The sequence below is a fragment of the Rattus norvegicus genome, chromosome 3, assembly GCF_036323735.1.
Source record: "Rattus norvegicus strain BN/NHsdMcwi chromosome 3, GRCr8, whole genome shotgun sequence".
In the NCBI taxonomy this organism is placed as follows: Eukaryota; Metazoa; Chordata; class Mammalia; order Rodentia; family Muridae; genus Rattus; species Rattus norvegicus.
Window position 1 is genome coordinate 135,896,711 of NC_086021.1, and position 15,614 is coordinate 135,912,324.

The window sequence follows — 15,614 nt, forward strand, 5'->3', positions numbered from 1 at the left end:
TAGCTGTCTTCAGACACCAGAAGAGGGCATGAGATCTCATTACAGATGGTTATGAGCCACCATGTGGTTGCTGGGATTTGAACTCAGGACCTCTGGAAGAGCAGTCAATGCTCTTAACCACTGAGCCATCCCTCCAGCCCTCCTGTGAGTTTTGAAAGCCTCCTCTCCCCCATTCCAGGAGGGAATGTTTGAATGTGGAGGAAACAGCTACCCAGCACACGTCTGTCAGATTTATTCCTAAGTACTGCACAGTCTGCTGCCACTATGCATAGGTCAGGTCGTAATATCTGATATTATGTAGAGATAATGTCTTGGGGCATTGCTAAATCCACTTCCAAGGTCTGGCATTTTACTTTCACATTCCTAAGGGTTTTTATAGAGAAGGACTGTCCACAGTACAAAACTTATATTTCTTTTTTGTGGCTTACTGTGCTAGTTAGCATTCTTAGCACCAGGCTGAGCAGAGGTGGTTGCCCTGGTTTCTGTCTCAACATGAGGAAATTCTGTCTTTTACCATGATAGTACAAACTGTGGTTATTTTCACAGTTGCTCTTAAACAGGACAAGCACATGGTCTTCTAGAACTGGTTCTCTAATCATTTTAACCAAAAAGGGATGTTAGGTTTTGTCAAATGACTGTTTTTGTATCTATTAAGATGGCCATGTGGTTCTTAATTTTGCTATTTATGTCGTGACTTACATTGACTGGGTTCTGAAAATTGAACCCACAGGGCAGAAGGAGAGAACTGACTCTTGAGAGTTGTCCTCTGACCTTCATACACATGTCATGGCATGAACCCACATGTATGTTTCTATATGCACACGTCACATACACACAAAGTAAATAAAGATAAACAAATTATAAATGGACCTGCATGTGTATAGTTCATAGTGCACAGCTGCAGGACCCGCCACACACATCTCCCACCATATCATTAGAGACCTATTTACTGCAACCCCTTTATTTCAGATCTCATGTTCCTACCAAGAATAAGTTACAAGGTACACTAAAGGGAAAAACAGAGGCAGAATCTACCTGAAAGAGCAAGAACAGTGTTGCCAGGCATGGACTTTGAAGAGAAAACCTTTTTTTCTTCTTCTGTCAGTATTTGGGGAAAGTGCCTATCTCTCCCTGGCTTCATCTGTATGAGTTAGGTATTGTTGATCAACACCTACTTTCAAGGGTTTGTCTTTCAATTTTCAGAAATGTGACTGTGATCTGTCTGGGTGTGGCTTCTTTCTCTGGGGGATTTGTGTTACCATTTCTGTTTAGGAATCACAGCTTTATGCCTGTTGCCAAAAGTCTGCAAAGATCAGTTGCCTTCCACTGCTCCTCTTTCTCTACTCTCTGCTGAGACTCTAATCTTATGAACACCACGTCTTTTATTGCCCACAGATCTCTCAGACAGTTCATTTCCTAGTCTTCAGAGTTCCTAATTATCTAACCTTGCTTCTTTTTTTGTCTGCAAACTTAGCCCATCTATTGAGTTTTCATTTTAGGTATTATATTTTTTAGTTTTCTAACTTTTTACCTTATGTTCTTATGCTCATGATATTTGTCTTAATATTTTGTTTCAAGAGTACATCCAAGGGCCTGGGAGGTGGCTCAGTTGGGTGAAGGTCCTTACTGTGGGTCTGCATAGCTGGGGTACCAGAATGTTGCCTATATTCTGCTCAGAGAGGCAAAACACAGAGGCGCTATGCTATGTTTCTTTCTCACCGCTTGGGAGCCAGGCTCATGGGCTCAGGGGAGGCAAAGATAGGGGTCCCAGCCCATGTTTCTCCTGGTGAGAAAGAGCAGGGGTTGGGGCAGGCTGTGATTCTCAAACTCCTGTGCACCCAGAGACTGCTGGGAACTGTGAAGAGTTGAGAATGGGGGCTTCCATCCTCCTGTGTACCCAGACACTTCTGAAGACCTTGAGAAGTTGGGAATGGATTGCCGGCCTGCAATGAACCCAGGTTGGGGGAATCCAGCTAGATCAGAGTGAATGCCAAGGGTGCAAAGGGGTTGCAAGGTGGCCCTCTACAGAAGACTTAGGCATGGCTCTATGTGATGAAGCGCTCCCTCCACCCCTGCCACGGCCCCTACCATGATGGTCCTTGATGAAGGAGACTGTCCTTGTTTGTCCAAATGGCTTTATTCATTCATGAGGATGCATATGACTTACTCAGGGTGAACCAGAGACTAAATACCTTTTGCAGGAAGGGATGCCCACGAAGGGATCTCATTGGCTAAACACCCAGGGCCCCCTAGATATCTCATTAGCATGAAGAACTCTAGGCTCTATGCTATATGACCAGCTATCATGATCCTCTTAGTGGGGTGTCATGATCACATGCCCCAGGACAGGAAATCTGGTCAAAAGCTAGTTCACACTCCTGCCCTTCCCAATTCTGAGTTTTATTGGGGTTCTGAACTTTGCTGCTACCTTACCAGGTCTTCTGTCTGGTGGCACAGCCCGCTGCCCCATAGCTCACTGCAAGCTCATGACTTGGAAGGAAAGAACCAACTCCAGGACATTGTGGGGTGACCTCCACGTGCGCAGTGACACTTGTATGCCCATACACATTCATACATGCCCGCAGAACAAAGAAAGGTAAGAAAAATTCAATTTAATAGGGTATATTCGATTTTACAAGGGTCTTCAGCATATCTCATACTAATGACTACCATTGTTACCATCTGTTGCCTTTCTTGTTCACTTTTGCCCCGTTTCCTTACATGACAAGTGCTTTTTGCATAGGTAACTTTTTAGGGTGTATTAATCATATATAACAATGGATTTCATTATGAGAGTACAGACATGTATATAATATGTTTTGATCATGTCTATCCCATGCTATTTCCTGTACCTCTAACCCCACTGATCCCCTCTTCCCAAACAACTTTCATGGCCTCCTCCTCCAGGTCCTCCTACTCCTATTTCTCTTTCTCCTTCTACCTTGTCCTCCTCCTCATCTTTTGTGTCCCAGTGAGTTTAATTAGGGTTGCTTATAGGCATAAAATTGTGGTAGCTGCTAAGCCCACAAGGTTGGATGCTTCAGAAGGTTCCTGGAGAGATGCTGGTCCCTAATCTGAAACCTTGGTTCTACTACAGGCAAAGGAATCAGCGGGGGCAGCAGCACAGGGGCAAATGAACTTAGAGGCAAGACAGCAGAAGGTGGGATGGTCTTCCCTCCATTTTTTATCTGGACGCTCCGTGAAGAAGCTCTCCCCACAATGCATGTGAGTGAGGGACGGGGAGCAGGTCTTCTCACATCAGTCAAGGCAAGCTCCCATCTACTCTGTAGCTACTGAGCAGGGGCAGAATGTGGGGGCTCTGGGAAGAAAATGGACAATTATAGGTACTCATGATAAGAATGTTATGCTTTCTTGATGGGTTTTTATATTTGGACATTTTCAGTGAAAAACATATGCAGTCTCTGAGGAGCAGAGGCTCAACATTTCCCTCATCTACAAAGTGAGCCCAAGACAAGGTGGAAATGAGGAAAAATCACAAAGAACAAGAAGATAGCTAAGTTAGGGAGACGGTTTATCACTGGACAACTCTCCCAGTCTTACACTTCCCTGGTGCCTGTTCACCTGTAAAATTTGACATTTTGATTGCAAAAGTAATATAAACATATAATAAAATGATCACTCACTAGAGAAAAGAAAAATAAATGAAAAAATTATTCCCCTGGGAGAGATGGCTGAGCGGCTAAGAGCCCTTGCTACTCTTCCAGATGAGCTGAGTTCTTGACACATGTCAAGTAACTGACAGCACCTGTAATTCCAGCTCTGGGAATTTGACCCTTCTCCTGGCCTCCCAGGCACCTGTCCTAACATGCTTTTACCCACACGCAGACACGTAAGTAAACATGAAGATAAATCTTCAAAAGAAGGATTCCTCATATGAGTAGCCTCGTGAAGACAGCTCTTGGTGGTTCGTTAGTTACTGGGGGGCGGGGGATGTTAACAGAACCAGTATTATAGAATACCTATTATTCTGCAACTTCCTTTTTTTCTTGAACATTCTACAAGAAACATTCTAAAAATAGAATAGTTGCTTAGAAGGTGTGGTTATATGATCATGCTAATTTTAATTTTGATGTGAAGTTACATAGGAACATTTACCCAGTACAGAATTTTGTATTCATATTATGCTTTTAACCTAAGAACAGAACAAATGCAGCAGCAGAAACTACTAACTATCCAAGTAGTGAGAGCCGAAGTTGTGGTTGGGATCAGCTGGCCATCAGCACCTCTTGGGGCAGGTGGCAGCTGGGCCACTTGCGGGGGTGGGGTTGGGGGGGACTCTTTAGCAGAGTGACTCAGCAGAGCCAAGCTGACCAAGACCTCAATCTGTCAGGAAGATCCTTGTCCTTAGTCATCCAATTTCTCTTCTAAGATGGAGAAAACACTCACATGTCAGCTCCTCTCTGCTCTGCCAGCTGGATTTCCCAGGAATAAGCAATTTTGTTTGGAGCTAACTTTTGGAGCCATCAAAGATATTTGACCCAAGTTTGAACCCAGGATCTCCTCAGGCGTCCTACGGACAAGTATCCTCCAATGATTCCAAAATCCCATAACCAGAAATGTTAGCAAAAGATCTAACAAAGCTGACCTTCAACCATAGTGCCATGAAGCTTCCGTCGTCTCCTTGACCAGGAAAGAAAATCATCTCCACCACTGGAGGAAGAGTGGGCGGAGAACAGAAGTGAGGACTTATGAGGGAGGGTCAAAGTGCCTTTCCCAGGAGAAGGGTCCAGACATTGCTGTTGGTACAGAATGATTCTATAGCAAAGATAAATAGATTATATTGATGGGGGGGAGTCTTCCCGGAAATCAGTTTGAAGAAAACATGGACCATTCAGATACGTCTGCTCTTTCTACCTGTATTGTAATTAGATCCTTCTGAGAATTGGACCCTGGAGAGAAAGTAGGGCAGTCGACTTAGGCCTAAGCTGTACACTGTCCTTTGCTGCTGATAATGCAAATGTAAAAGATGGTTTTTGTGATGAAACTGTACAGCGGTTATTTTGAATAATCTATGCGTGTGTTTTGTGATTTATTTCAATTCTTTTGCAATCATTTTGAATAGTCTGTGCACAAGTCCTGTGATATGTTTCCAGTCATCCGCTGCAATCATTTGACTAATGTATGCCTGAGATCTGCAGTGCATTTCCCGTCTCCCATTTCTCTGATGCTGGGGTTCGCCTTCCCAACTTGCCCCCATTGATCTGTACGGTGTATGTAAAGCTTGAGTGCACATGAATGACTTCATTATAGCTTTATGTTTTAATTCGACCCAAGGAAGCACGAGTGACTTCCAGGATTCTATGAGCTTCAGAAGCCTCGAGTCTGAGATGAAGTGCAAGAATGTGAGAGAATATAAATAGAATCAAAGGGTGATCTGGCTAGAAGATAAATAATTAGATAACTGAATTTCTCTGTTTGTAGGTGTTTGTAATAAAGGCAATCTTGTTACCTTAATTTCCGGTAATAAGAACACAGAACTGATTAAAATGGGGATGTGTGTGATCCAAGTGTTTTAGGTTCCTCTTTGCTCATTTGCAAATAAACCCTGAGTGGGCTCATCCACCCCAGTGCAAATGTAAGCAAAGCCCAGGCATGAGGAGGGCCCGCTGGCTTCCCTACGTTTTCTTTTCTGTACTTAACGTTACATGAGATTTGCTCCTACCTGGTTTACATCCAGAACGGTTTCTCACATGAAAACTGACTCTTCTCCCTTGGCCCCATGAAGCACCACTGTGCTCAGGGCAAACCTGTTGTTTTCTGATTTTGTATTTATTGGCCCTAACAGATTACTAAAAGCCCAAGGAGGAGGGCGTACGTGTGGTGAGAGGTGATGGGCTGCCTACTGCAAAACCAAACTCTGGCTTAGGCCTCTTTCCCACACACAAGGCTCCTCTCTCTGATAGTGTAACCATCAAGTCCAACAGTAGCAAATGTATCCAAAGATGGGATTATGAATGTTTCTAAGTTAGTTACAGTGACTTGCCAACCCAGAGCGATGACTGGATAATACCAGATCCAACAGGAATCCCTATCACTGCCCTATCCCTAATGCTTGGTATTCATCCACCCACCCAATTGTTCAGTTCTTACTACACAGAACTAAGTGCTGATGTTCCAGACTCTTTGCACACCCTGAATCCCAGTGATTTTTTTCAACTCTGGCCTGTGCTCTGAGGACCCTGAGGACATCCCCAGAGCTATGCCCTAACTTCCCACCCAATGGAGAACTACAAACATGTCCTCAGCACCAAGGTCCTCAGAGCTATAACCTCCTGGACTTTCTCCTCCTGGGTTTCTTTTTTTTTTCCAAGGGTCTTGGTGCTTCTTCAGACATGATGTCATGACTGTCTTGGTGGTGGGTAACATGTAGGGGGAGTGGGTAGATGGTCCTCGTGGTTCCTTGACAATTTTCATTCAGATATTGCTCCTTTCGGAGCCAGAAGCCTTCCCAGAAAGGCCTAGGTAAGGGTCCCCAGGTTTTCTCAGTGTAGATTAGCTGCTCTTTCCATGGTCCTTCTGCGTGAGAGAACCCTGGGCAGCCGGGGTCTCTTGCTCTGTGCCCAGCCCCCACCCTGGCTCTGTCCAAACCAAAGCAAACCCCATCCATCTCCTTCTAGTCTCGTTGAGGTGTATTATCAGCCATCCGTTTTAGCTTTACCTAGAACCCCTCACATCTCAAGAACTAGTTTTTGTAAGTAGATTATGCTACATTTAAAAAACAAACAGACAGAGACAGACACACAATAACAAAATGATTCTCTCTTCACCCCCCAACCCAGCGACAACCAAAGTGTTATCAGCTTGAATGGGAAGAAAACTCTCCCTTCTCATGTCTAGGACTTGTGTAGGACTTACCACACCCCATCTCCTTGGCTCCCTTCTTTGTGAAAGTTACTTCATTCACATGCCATCCTTACACACGGACAATATTGTGCACTCTTGGTACAGATCATGAAATGAACAATAACCATAATGTTTATAACGAACCACACCTGAACGCCATACCAGCCAATTGAAAGGCCATTGAGCACTCCAAAGAGCCCTTCCTCTACATCCTGGATTAGCTTCTTTGTTGAGAGGTGAACTGCCCTCTGTGGGACGTATACAAGGGTGTATTGTCAGGAGCAATGGACAATGATGGCACTTTTACCATATCCATAGGCTCAATTTGGAACCGGCAAGAAAACACTCATTAAAGGCCCAAACACGACTAATATCTTCAGTGCCCCCCATCCCACCCCCCCACAAGCACACACTTTTTTTTTCTTTTTTTATATATTCTTTTCTTTTTTTATTTTCCGGGGCTGGGGATCGAACCCAGGACCTTGCGCTTCCTAGGCAAGCGCTCTACCACTGAGCCAAATCCCCAACCCCTTAATTTTTTTTTATATATTCTTTTTTTTTTTTTTTACTTTTTTTTTTTCTTGAGACAGAGTCTCTTCGTGTAAGTTTAGCTAGCCTAAAACTCAATATGTAGATCTGGCTGACCTTAAACTCATAGGAATCTACCTGCCTCTGCTTCCCTCGTGCTGGTATTAAAGGTGTGTGCCACCATGCTCAGCTAATTGATAATTTAGTTAGCTGACTAAGGTGCACATGACCAATTTCCCACAGACCAGTTATGTCACCATGGTGCTGTGCCAGCTAAGTATTCTGGCATTTTCCCCTTAGTTTCTGTACATGTATGTGAGAGCATGGATGTGTGTGTGGGGGCGGTTGTGTGTGTGTGCATTGCTCACATGTTTCTGTGCTTGCACAGTGTAAATGCAGAGGCCAGAGGTTACTTCCAATGTTGTTCTTCAGACACCGTTCACTTTCATCTTGAGACGCTAGCCTGAAATTCTCCAAGTAGGCGAGACTGACGGGCCTGGGAGCCACCTGTCTGTCTATGCCTCCCTAGTGCTGGGCACATAACAGCATCTTTGGTGTGTGTGTGTGTGTGTGTGTGTGTGTGTGTGTGTGTGTGTGTGAGACAGAGAGAGACAGAGAAATAAAGAGAAGGATCCATGTTTGCATGTGAGAACACATGTATCTGTGTGCATGTGAAAACCCAAAGTTGACATCAGATTTCTCCAGCCTATTTATTGAGTCGGAATCTCAACCTGGAGCTCCCAGTTCTAGCTAGGATAGCCAGACACCTTGCCTCAGACATTATCTCTGCCTCCTGAGGTCTGGGAGTATAGGTGGCTTTTGCTTGGGTTCTGGGCACAGAAGCTCCTGTCCTCACTCATACGGGGCCAGCACTTTATGGCATACTTCTCCAAGCCCATGCCTGTCTCTCACGTGAATCCTGTGTGTCAAACTTACCAGGCAAGTTCTCTGTGGACTGAGCCGTCTTCTTGGCCCATGAGTTATTGTTCGTTTATTATATATATTATTTGCAAGTTCATGCCCACTAAGCAGTAAGCTCAGCATGCTGTGCTATATAGAAGCTGATTAATTTTATTTTCAAGTAGTTTTCTCTTTCCTCAGAGATCATTTGGCAAGGGCTTGGTCCTGTCATGGTCAATTAGCCATTTCTCTCTCTTGCCAACAGGAGTTGGCCTGTTAGGCTGGACTTGGGCACCAGATGCCACCTCCTGCTTGGCTGCCCTCTTGGTGACATCACCTGTACCTGGAGTACCCAATAGACAATGGGCTGGAAAGGAGTCTGACCAGCCAGGCTGTGTCTTTGGACACAGATCACTGCTGTTGAAGGAGTGGCTTAGCATCGAGACTCCTCAAGGCCTGCAGGCATGACCCCACAAGGCTCTAAATCATGTGACTTTTCCAACTGCCACCATGTCACATGCCTGGCTTCACGGTGCTAAGAAGGTTAGCCAAGCCAGGGCCAGAGTTTCTATGATTGAAGTGTGATGAGACAGAAGGTGAGGACCCAGCACCTCCAAAATGAGCCACCAGCCTGAGGCAGAGCTGAACTCAATTTGTACACACAATCTGCCCATATGTGTGGCACCTTCATTCTGTCCAAACACAGTAGGTCAGGGAGACAGCACTCTGGAACACAGTCATGGCGAGGCAAAAGAATGGAAGTGAATCTAGCTAAGGGGAAATGCTGTATGGTTCACCTTAGCTTTCCAAAGTTGTCTGGTCACGTTGTGTCTCTTCCTGGGTTTTTCCTATGGGGGCAGGGGGTTCTCTAACAACTCACTGTCAAGATCAACACTGGGATGCCATGAGCTCAGGGGTTCCTTTGACAAATGCTCACCATGTACTAGAAGGGGGCCAGTAAAGCCAGGTTAGATTTGGCCTGTCTTCCAAGCTCTCAGATATCCTGTGGCCACAGTACCATGAGGATCCAGTCAGCTGAGCACAGAACTCCAGGGAAGGAAGCACAGAACTTCCTGCTGGGAAGCTGTGCTGAGAATAGCTTAAAAACAGGCAGGCCAAGGGCAGTGGTCTCACCCAAAAGAAGCACTAAGTCCTTGGTCTCCAGCAGGAGCTACCAGGTAGAAGGATGCAGCAGCTGGTGGAGGGAGCGGAGAGGAGCTGCTCTGTAGCTTGCATTTGGTGATCGTGGGGAAAAGACGGTTTAAAATGGTTCCTTGGCTTTGACCGTGGGGGACATTAAAGGAAACAAAGAGAAGTTCAGTGTTGAGCATGCTAAACTTTGGACATCTAGGAGACATTGCAGCATAACTGAGAGGTCCAGCGTTCAGGACAAGAGGTTTTTAAGGACAACAGTCTAGGTCCAATAGCCAGAGAGTTACACTAGGAGAGAGTGCGTAAGCACAGGGGTAGCTGAGTGTCCATTTCCACTTGACTGTGAGGAGGACCAGCCCAGCTGGCTGTAGGAGGAAGGAGGTGTGGCCTTAACAACTTTAGTACCTGTTGCTCCATAGGGGCGAAGACCCAGGAAACACGAACTTTAAAGAAATGGCTGGGTTTGCCAACTAGTGGATCACCATTCATTCCCCTGGAGCCAGCCACTCAGCTTGAAAAGAATTTACTGGAAACCGATTCGTTAAAGGATCAGTTTCCCTGGTGAGGACTCCCTGGAATTTACCCAAAAGTTGTTTGTGTTAATTACTTTAACAACCGCCATCATGTTTGTCCTCTGGTTCCCACAAGCCTTCAGATTTCCCCCTGGGTGGTTTTTTTTTTTTTAGACCTTACAATCAGTTTCATTTCGATCGCTGGTGTTAGGTGTATTTTCACTAGCCACTCTGCTCTTGGCCATGTCAACCTTATGAGGGTTTCTTTATTTAGAGAGCGAAGGACTTCCTGAGTGCGTGAAATTATTAATATATGTGTGTGCGTGCGCACGCGCTTGCACATGTGCACTAGTGGCTGGGTTTCCCTCCACTGCCTTTACTGTCAATTGTAATTTGAAAGACAGGGCTCTAAATTGGACAAGTGCTCCCACTTCGGGATTTTTTTTTTTTTTGTTATTGGGGAGATTGTCATGAATATGTGAAAATTAACACTGCAAAGAAAAAAAAACCGTTGACTTGGCTGACTGCCAAACCTCTCCTGGGAAACACGAGTAGATACAGACGGTGGTTAAGATGACCCTTGCGAGACAAAGCCATCTTTTCTGCAAAGCAGAGGCTAAAGTCAGAGAAGCCTCACGAATTGTCAAAACTTTGATACAAGACAATGGAAGAGAAGTCAGCACTTAGAAATGAGAACCATATGCGAAAAATCTAATTAAAAAAGAAAAATACAGGGTAGAGAATCCCCCAAATGAAATATTTCTACTAAGGCCTAACCAGAGAAAAGATAGAATCCTGAACAGAAATCTATTAGGATCATGTCATTGTGCATCTCGAGAATAGGCAGCAGAGAGAGAGGCTGGGACTTGGTAACCTGCAGGATTTGGTTTCAGAAAGGTGGTTTTTAAGAACACTGGGCTGCTGTTGTTGTTGTTGTTGTTGTTGTTGTTGTTGTTGTTGTTGTTGTTGTTGTTGTTGTTGTTTTAAACGCAGTCACTTCTAAGCATGGCTTTCGGGAACTTTTTTCCTCCCCTCCTAGAATACACCTTTTCTGAGAGGGGCTGATTGCACACTGGGGAAGCTTAAGAGGCAGAAGTGATCTGGAATCTAGATTTTGCGGGAACCAGGGGAGGCCGGTTATGCAGATTATGTGGAGGCCTGAATAGTGCCGGAGGCTGCAGCAGAGAGCACCTTTCGCTGAAGAGAGTGAGGTCATCTGAGGACAGGAGAAAATAAGAGGAAGTGCCCTCAGGAGCTGGGAAGGTGCAGGGACCACAGGGGAGTGCACGGCCATCCGGGGAGAGATTCTCTTCACCGCCTCTTCTAAAGCCTGAGCGGCACTCGCTGGAAGAACTCCAGAGTGCGTGAACAGGGGAAGTGGACATACCATAGACCGGGTTCCGGGGCCAGGGAGCAAGCACTACCCCCCGGGAAGTGCTGGGAGGCAGAACGCAGGCGCAAGAGGGAGAGTGCCCTTGGCAATGGTGAGGTCCAGACCGGGCTCCTCTCAAGCCAGGAGCAGATCTTAGAGATAATCACTGAGGCCTGTAAGAGAATACCAAGGGCCTCTAGGCAGTGAGGTAACAGGATGCTGGGTTTCAGGTGTGGGATTGGAGTTTGAGCAGGGAGAAGAGCCTGCTCAGCACGGCTCTATCCCTGCGGCCATAACGGCCCTATCACATTCTTCTCACAAAGAAAGCCCGGGCTCTAACCCACTCTCCTTCACTTAGCATCCCCATCCCATGTCCGGTCCTTCCTCCTCCCTACCAGGCTGGCAATTAACACAGTCACACCCCAGGAACTTGCTCTGTTTCGGGGCAGATATGGTTATTCATCCAGGAAGGAGAATGAATTAACCTGTTTCCGTTTTCCCAGCCCATCTATCTCCCGTTCCTAGGAGGCTATCCTCCTGCTCCTGCTCCGCCCTACACCCGATTCCATCCCGAGGCAGCAGGAAGCCTCTCTGCAGGGATACTGGCTGGGGATCTCCCGGCTGGAAGCACCTGCTCGGCTGCAGCCTGGGGCACTGTGACCCCTGGGGATGCAGCTCAGAAAGCCCCTATTAAAATGCTAATGCAGCATCTGGAAGGGTGGAGCCTCAGGATAGCCTCCTACCTCGGTGCCTGAGCTTCCTCCTGTCTGACTAGCCAGGGACAGAACACCCTGTGGGTATGGCGAAGGTGCTGAAGGCAGTGTTGACCTCAGGTACCAACCCAGCATTCTGCTAAGCTCCACATTGAGCTCCACAGCTGTCAGGCTTACGTTTGGGAGCCCCTCAGGACAGCAGGTCCTAAGAGTCTGGCAAATTCCCTACCCCTGGCCCCGCTAACACCCTATTATTGAGGGCCCAGTGTCCCACTTTACTCAAGACATCCCAGCACTACAGCTGTCCACGTACGGTCACCTTCAGCCTGTCACTTCAGAGAAGTGGAGCTCACGATGTTAGGCTTCAAACCCAGGACCCCTAACACTAACCCTGTTAATATACAGGCAGTTTCACTTGGTCTACTCTCAGGGACCTAGCAACTGCTTACATCAGCATCTGCCCCTGCCAGGTACCCCAGGTGTGTGCTGTGGATAAAAGGTCCCCGCTCCCTCTCTCTATCCCCTCCTCCTTCTCCCTGTTTTCATTGTGATCTCCCTGGCCTCAATTTTTGAGACCAGTGAACCTGCCCAAGAGCTGTCCCCAAACAAAACTGCTTTTATACATTACATTTGGCCTGAATTGGCTTATTCCATTGGTGGAGAAAGCCTTTAACAAGTCTGTTTACAACTCACGCCTCACATGAATGGCCAGTTTCACCCACTGTCATCCAGAGCCATCCCAAACCACCAGAGAACTGTTCTTTGCACATATATGTTCCATGGTCCATCTACACATCATGGGTTGGATAATAAAACAGACCTCAGCACAGCAAAGGAATTGAAACAAAGCAAGACATCTACTCTGACCACAGTCGAACCCCACTGGACATCAGACAGTGAAATGCAGCAGGGGTAGCCTCAAACACTTTGAGACTAAACAACACACCATAAGTAATGCTCAGTCCAAAAAAGGAAACATTGAAGGGAATAAAACCAAATTAACCAAACAAAATACAACAGTCAAAATGCACGGGATACTCTAGCCCAGAGTGGAAGGTGATATTCACACTGCTGACGCTTACCTTAGAAAACAGACACTTGTCAAAAGAAATAAGCTAAGTTCTTAAGAAACTAGAAAAGGCCAAGTGACGTAAGCCCAGTGCAACAAGAAGGGGAAAATATTATAGAAACAAACTGAGGTTTACAGAGATGGCTCAGCTGACGTGAGTGTTGCTGCTTTTTTTTGTTGTTGTTGTTCTTTTTTTTTTCCGGAGCTGGGGACCGAACCCAGGGCCTTGCGCTTCCTAGGTAAGCGCTCTACCACTGAGCTAAATCCCCAGCCCCCAAGTGTTGCTGCTTTGACAGAGGACCTAGTCCAGCTCCCAGCACCCACATGGTGGCTCACAGCCATCTGTACCTTAAGTTCCAGGGAATCTGACATTCTCTTCTGGTCTCCACATGCATCCAGGCCTTTAATCCAGCACTGGAGAGGCAGGAGGAGCTTTGAGTTCAAGTCTAGCCTGGTCTACAGAGCCAGGACAGCCAGGGCTACACAGAGAAAAACACTGTGTGATGGTTGTATATGCTTGGCCCAGCCAGTGGCCCTATTAGTTGGAGTGGGTGTGTCACTGTGGGCGTGGACTTAAGACCCTCACCCTAGTTGCCTGGAAGTCAGTCTTCCACTAGTAGTAGCCTTCAGCTGAAGATGTCAAACTCTCAGCTCCTCTTCCACCATGCCTGCCGGCCTGGATGCTTCCGTGTTCCTGCCTTGCTGATACTGGACTGAGCCTCTGAACCTGTAAGCCAGACCCAATTAAATGTTGTCATTTATAAGACTTGCCTTGGTCATGGTGTCTGTTCACAGCAGTAAAACCCTAAGGCACACTGTCTCAAGATGAAATTGAGAAGAAATAGAGATAGAAGAGCTGAAGAGATGGCGGCTCGGTGGTTAGGAGCACAGCACATACGACTTTTCAAGTACTCACATCACGCAGCTGCCAACTGGTTGTAACTCCAGCTTCAAGCGATCCAATACCTAGGGCCTCTATGGGTACTGCATTCATGTGTGCACACACACCCTGTATATACACAATTAAAATGAAATAAATGTTTTCTTAAAAAGAAATATATGTTTGATTATAAACATATGTAGTGGGCTGGAGAGATGGCTCAGAGGTTAAGAGCACTGTCTGCTCTTCCAGAGGTCCTGAGTTCAATTCCCAGCAACCACATGGTGGCTCACAACCATCTATAATCAGGTCTGGTGCCCTCTTCTGGCCGGCAGGCATACATGCAGGCAGAAAGCTGTATGACATATACATAATAAATAAATAAATGTTAAAAAAAAGTAGTAAACTTACAGTGACTATCACACTTAATGGTAAAAAGTTTAATCTCTTCCTCCTATGACCACAAACAAGGCAAGGTTATTCAAAGCCAGGTCAGTCCGCTCCTGCCTATGAGCCCAGAAGTATAGAGGGCCAAGAAAGGAGGAACAGTGCTGAGGTTTGCTGGCCATCAGCCTACCCCAAACACGCTGAAGGTCTCTGTCTCGGGCAGTTAAGCAGTGATGGGGACAGGAATTGTGGCCTACTCCTCTGGCCTCTGTATGCGCCCACACAGACGTGAACACACATATTACATACACACAGAGAGAGAGAGAGAGAGAGAGAGAGAGAGAGAGAGAGAGAGAGGGAGAGAGAGAGAGAGAGAATAGGTGTAACAAAAAGACTCATCATAACAATCTCTAATCTACAAAGTCAAAAGACAGATTGAAATAGATATGACAACCTCTAAATTACACACATATATACATTCTTTTTGAAGAACTCAAAATGAATCACAGATTGATGTGAGACTCTAAAAGTCTTATTTAAAAAAGAGCAGAGAAAATATCCAGAATTTAGGACTAGGCTGGACTTGAGGCCAAACACATGTTTCATAAAACAGTAACAGGAGCTTACAAAAATCGAAAACATTTGCCCTGACTTTAAGAAGAAAACATGAATCTTAATTTCCTCTCAGGGAGATGGAGATTAAGGACTTCACTGTATATCACCACGTGCCTATGAGAGCAGCTCAGATGAAAACTAAAAAATAGACATCAAATGTTGGGCTAGAGGCTAAGAAACCAAATGGATACTGCTGGTAGGAATCTAGATCTCACAGCACTTCAAAGAACAGCTGGGTGGCCTTTAATGTCTAAGCTGGACACTGTGAGGCACACCATTAAATCCCAGCCCTCAGGAGGCAGAGACAGGTGGAACTCTGAGTTTGAGACCAATCTGGTCCACAAAGTGAGTTCCAGGACAGCCAGAACTGTGTCTTAGTCTTTCCAGGATGCTGTGACAAGATAGCCCAAGATTAAACAAATGACATTCACTTCCACAGTTCTGAGAGCCGGATCCAATGCTGGTATTTTGGGAATCTGGCTGTCCAATTTGGGGATTTCATGGCTTGCACAATGGTACCATCTGGCACGACCTCCTGTGGTACATGAAGCCAGGCAGCATCCAAGCCTTTTATATAAGGCTGTCATCATTCTACCTCCTGATCATCACTTTCCAAGACCTC

At 46.0% G+C, this 15,614-nt stretch overlaps 1 long non-coding RNA gene across 10 annotated transcripts in view; it reads left to right on the forward strand.

Moving 5' to 3' along the window:
- Nucleotides 1-15,614, forward strand: part of LOC102555576 (uncharacterized) — an 82,361-nt gene that overhangs the window by 18,243 nt on the left and 48,504 nt on the right. For 5 of the 10 annotated variants that reach the window (XR_005502440.2, XR_010064889.1, XR_010064886.1 and 2 more), the window contains exons 2-3: nt 2,437-2,596; nt 3,098-3,225. This is a non-coding gene — a long non-coding RNA (uncharacterized LOC102555576). Of the gene's footprint in view, nt 1-2,436; nt 2,597-3,097; nt 3,226-4,351; nt 5,034-15,614 lie in introns of those variants that run through there. The other 5 variants (XR_005502435.2, XR_005502436.2, XR_005502437.2 and 2 more) reach the window with 4 other exon arrangements.